Consider the following 5,412-nt stretch of genomic DNA (forward strand, 5'->3'; position numbering starts at 1 on the left):
CGGGAAGATCCCACATGCCGCGGAGCGGCTGGGCCCGTGAGCCATGGCCACTGAGCCTGCGCGTCCGGAGCCTGTGCTCCGCAAATGGGAGAGGCCACAACAGTGAGAGGCCTGCATAACGCAAGAAAAAAAAAATAAATAAATAAATAAAATAAAATAAAATAAGAGAAGATGCGTAGCCCATGCCAGTGACCTCCAGAAGCGCTCACCTGGGGCCGCGTGGGCATCTCCATCCTACGGGACGGTCCTGACTGAGAGCAGATGTGGTGTGTTCCAGGGAGAAGAGGACGTTCCTGGCACGTCCTCTGCTGAGTGATTTATTTCCTAATAAAAGTGTTTAGTCTGAATCAAAGAACGTGAGCATTGGTCTCATTGCTGGAAAGAAGGGGTTGCCGCTCCGTCTCTCCTGGCGAGCTGGCCGCCAGGGCCAGGCCTGAGCACGGCTGAGCCTCCGTGAGAGCGGAAGCTGAAACATCAGGTCAGGAGCTGACCCAGTGGGACGGGGTCCGAGCCAGCTGCGAGTTACCTCACCTGCCCCGCGCAGGAGAAAATGGCAGAAGATCACAGAAGCAGAAATGGCCACAACGTGCCAGGGAGGGCGTCCAGGGAGGGCATGCAGGGCAGGTGTGGCCCCACCATTTGTGTGGGAGTTGGGCTCGGCCAGTGCAGGGAGGGTGGGGTCCCTTGTGTCCACCTTGAGGCTGGCTTTGCCAGTCATTGCCTGGCACCTCCGCTGTGCAGGGCCTCTGCTTTCTCAGCGGGTGGGCAGGTGTGGCTGACCTCTCGCCTTGCCTTGGGGTTCCGGGAGGCTCGGAAGGTGCTCGGCAGCGACAGACAGCGGGACCGGGCGTGAGCGTGAGCAGGCGGGAAGGATGTGGCTGTGGCATCCCCATGATTAGGGCGGGGCCAGTGGGCAGGGGCCACAGAGCAGGGCGCTGTGGCTTTGGGTGGTTGTCGCAGGGGCCACAGAGATGCCGCTGGCGGGACGGCATGGGGGTTGCTGTTTATAGAAATCTCCGCAGCTGCCCAGCCTGTCTCAGGGCTGGCCCCAGAGCAAAACACCAGCCTGTTTGTTCCCCTTCGAGTTACAACTGGAACCACCTCGAATGGTCTCGGGATCCATGCTGGTTCTCAGTCCTGAATTTTCTAATCCTGGAGCCACTTCGCTTCCGTGTTCTCTCCTCCAACACGGTCTTCACAAGAGAACTGGGGACTGAGCTGCCCCAGTCCCCACCAGCCCTCAGCCCCCAGGCAGCACCGACTCCCGGGCATCTCTTGGGCTTGTGCTGTGGGGCTTCGGGCGCAGGTGTTTCTCATGCAGTCCAGGGAAGTGGTCCCAGGCACCAGCCCCCTAATCGGCGGCATCTCTGCCCCGGCCGCCGGGTACTGGCTCATTTGCCTTCTGAAGTCACAGCGTCTCAGAGCCTCCCACACCTTCTAGAGGTTTTCACAGGGAGGAAGAGTTTGGGGACACTTCTGCTTATCTCTGAGACTGGGGGCCGAGGACCCAAGACCCCAGCAATGTGAGTCCTGAATGATGCAGCATATTCCAGAAACCAAGCGAGTCACACCAAACTCAGGGCCCTGGCAGTGCTCAGCCTGGAAGGCAGGGGCCGGGGTGTGTCGGGGGGAGGCAGGTGGGGGCAGGTGGGAGCAGCAAGAGTTTATCCCCCAGCGTGTGTACAATCTGAGAAGTGCTGACAAAGTACGAAGCAGTAAGACAGATGAAATGACACAGCAGATTGAGGCCAAGCAGGGGAGAACACCAGTGACCAGATGTCAATCGAACTTCAGGCCTGAGGCTCCCGGTGGCCCCAGGGAAGAAGGAGACATCCTAAGTCCACATCCAACCCATCTCGGGGTCTCCTTGGATGCACTGACACATTAATACCAGTTTCTTATCTTGATCTTGAGCTTAAGGCCCCCATTCCGCCCCAGGAATGGGCCCTGCAGGCTCCTGGCTACTAACTCAGCCTCTAGTGGTCCCTCTGTACCCCTGTTCACCCTCGGGGGCCTGAAGCTCCCCTGCTGGCCAGCACACCATGCCCTGCAGAGTGGCAGGGGAGGCTCTGGACCAGCACTGATGGCTGTGCTCTGTCCCCTGCAGATCTGAGGCCCCACCTTTGTTGCAGCAAAAAATAAAAATAAAAAAATAGAAATGAGTAAACAGCCTTAGGCACATACCAGCCAAACAGGACTGAAAGAGTTAAGTAAGCAATCTCAGTCATTCTTTAGCTGTTACTACTAACACTTGTAGCTAGGCTTGTCCTTACAAAGCTAATTACTTTCTGATTCCATATACTCTGCACCTGGCAGCCTTCTCCCCCTACATTTCCTTGTAGGATTCTGCATCTCAAAAGGAAGGTCACAGCGACAACTTCAGGGACACCAGGCTGGGTTGCTGAGCTGCCTGACGCCGGCTTTTGGCTGAAATTTTGCAGAAGAAAAAAAAATAAATAAATACAAGACCTTTATTGCTTGGAGACTTATCACCTACCCATAGACTATGAGCCTTGGAATATAAAACTCTCTCCATTCCCAGGAAAAGGGGGGCACAGTTCTCAAGGCGCTAGCCTGCTGTGTTCCCCCTTTGCCAGGCAAAGAATAAGAAAAGCTATCTTTCCCGTCCAAAACTCTGTCTCCATATCTCTTTTCAGCATCGGTGCCCAGAGAGCCAGGATTCTTGGCATCACCTCTATGTTCCTTCCATCTCAGCACCTTTGAGGCCAAGCAGATCCCAATGGAGCTGGGGGTGCAGGTGAGCCCCCATTCCCGAGAAGGCCAGTGGGGGCTCTGGGAGGGCTGGGCCTTGCCTGCCCCAGTGCAGGGCACCTCTCCCACCCTGCAGCATGTGGGTCATGGCTACCACCCCCCATCCCAGTGAACACACAAGGTGGAGGCTTGGAATCTTGCTACAGCCACACACCTGGCCAGGTGCCCAGCTTGAGCCCCCTGCCCCCACCAGTCGTCCCTGGGTTTCCCAGGCCTGGGGGCATTCACCTGTCTCCTCCCATGCCCCTTGTTAAAGAACAGACAGCTGGGGAGGGTCTCTTAGGAAAGGCCCCATTCCTGGAAAATTCCGGTGAGAGGAAGAGGGAGGGGAGAGAAAGGGGGAGGTGGGTGGGCACCGTCCAGGGTCTCTGCACGCCCAGGGTGGGACCTGGACCAAGACGTCCTCCCCAGGAAAAAGTGGGCCACGTGCTTATACCTGCTGCCCCCTCCCAGAGTCCCCAGCCCCCCACAAGCTCTCCCTGCCCACCCCATGTAGCCAAATCTCCCCCTCCCCCTGCCCTTACCTGTAGGGGCTGCAAGGGGCTTAGCAGGACTTGTGGGTTGAGGTGGATGTGTCAGTGAGGTGGGGGCCACACAGTGGGTGCTCTCCTGTGCCTGTGTCTCTATGAGGCCAATGCAGGGCGGGGGTGGAGTTGCTGTTCCCTGGGGACCCCTGCCCTCCACGCCCCACTGGCCCCTTGGAGCCCTCGCTGAGGCCTCACATCCAGGGTGTGTGGGTCTTGTCTCCTGGGGCATGGCATCAGGCACACACCCTTCAGAGGGGGAATCCAGACCCCTCAGCCAGGTCAGGACCTGCCCACGAGGCCCCAGCTAGCACCCCAACCTCGCTGTCAGCTCAGGCAGCCTTCCTGCATCCATCACAGGTGGGCATGTGGGGTCACGTTGCTCCTTCACACCTCCCCCCATCCATATAATCACTCGTGCACCAGGACCACCTCCCGGCCACATCTCTGGTGGAGAAGACTCCTGGCTTCCAGCTGCCTGCTGCCCAGCCTGGCGCATTGTGGGGCACACAGGGTCCATCACAGCTCTGCCCAGCCACCATGGGCTGGGGGGGAGGGGGCAGGATGAGGAGAGGGGTGGGGGGCGCTGGGAGGCTGAGGGAAGAAATGGAGGTCCCCCCCGCCCCATCAGACCCCAGTCCCAGCCCTGACTCACCCCGGCCCTGGGGAGTAATCTTGGTGCAGGGCAGCCAGCCCTGAACCCGGGCAGCCTCGGTATTTCACACTGACACATAGTTTTGGGGTGAGACCAGGCTCTGGGCTTTCAATCACGCTGTGGGTACCTCGAGCCACAAAGGGCAAAGGTGGGTGGATGCTCCCAGCTCCTGCGGGTCCCGGGTCCCATGTGGCCTGGTTCCTCAGCTGTGAAACAGGAATAAGAGAATTTTGTATAAAAGATGACCCAGTGGTGAGCTCGCCAAGGGGGCCACCTGAGGGCCAGGGAATCTGCACATGGAGGAAGGGCAGAGAGGGGCTGGAACACTGGACCGGAGTCCCCAGGCTGCCTACCGCCCCAGCTGCCTCCTGGCTCTGACCCTGCTCACCACTCAGGCCTGCCAGGCCTTGGTCTCCACAGCTCCAGGAGGGGAAAGGTGGCAGGACAGAGCCATCCAGCCTGGGGGCCCGCTCTGGGCAGCTCAGGGGATGGGGCTCTCCTCTGGGCCCTCACGGGGTCCCAGGAGAACTGGCCCCCACCCCCTGTGTGGGGTTGGGCCCTTGGCCGGCCTGGAAAAGGCAGGAGTCTGGAGCTCCTGGCTGCTGGCCATTGGCAGCCTCTCGGGCTTCCTGCTCAGAGCGTCATCTGTCTGGAATTCCAATGGAAAAAACCCTGCTCTTGCAAGTGGGCCCTGTGGCTCTCAGATTCCCGGTTTGGTGGTTTGCAGATGTATGGGACCCAGGCTAGATTCTGGTCATCCCCACCCCCTGCCTGGGATGGGGGGCTCCCGCCTTCTGCTGGCTGAGCCCCCTCCTTTCTCTTGCATGCTGGGTGTGTAAGTGAAGGTGCCGATGAGCTGAGGGCTTTCTCCAGGGCAAGAAGGCTGGCCCTCCAGGTGACCTGGATCAGGAAGACCAGTCAGCTGGGCGTGTTCAGGTGTGGAACCAGGTAAGAGTTCAGGTCTCTGCACCCCTGAACTAGGCCACCCTACCAGGCAGGGCCACTGTCACTGTGTCACCCATGGCCCCAGGCACTGCCCCCCAGCGCTCCATTTGGTGAGGACAGTCTACAAGAGCAGAGAGCTCCCTAGGCAGGTAAAAGTGATGTGTCTACTGGTTGTAGGTGCAACTCAATTCCCAAAGAATGACTTCCTGGAAAAATTAGGAGTAGAAGAAACTTTGGACTGCGTGTGTATCTTTGTTGATGAGTAATTTACACAAAGTGCAGCAGCCCTGGGCATGCAGCCTGGTGACACGCACTCTTTGCGCTGGTGCGTCTCCTTGTGGAGCTGGGCTCTCCCTGCCTCCACCCATGGGGACCCACAGAAGGTGGCAGGGAGGGGCTCAAGGCACAGGTCTCTGGACTGGGCCAGGCCACTCTCCTGGGCCTGAAAACACCCACAGGTCAGCAGCCAAATCCCGGCCAAGCCTGAGCCTCTTGGAAACTGAGCAGCCTGTGAAG

This window comes from Lipotes vexillifer, unplaced genomic scaffold (assembly GCF_000442215.2).
Source record: "Lipotes vexillifer unplaced genomic scaffold, Lipotes_vexillifer_v1.1 scaffold1691, whole genome shotgun sequence".
Lineage (NCBI taxonomy): Eukaryota > Metazoa > Chordata > Mammalia > Artiodactyla > Lipotidae > Lipotes > Lipotes vexillifer.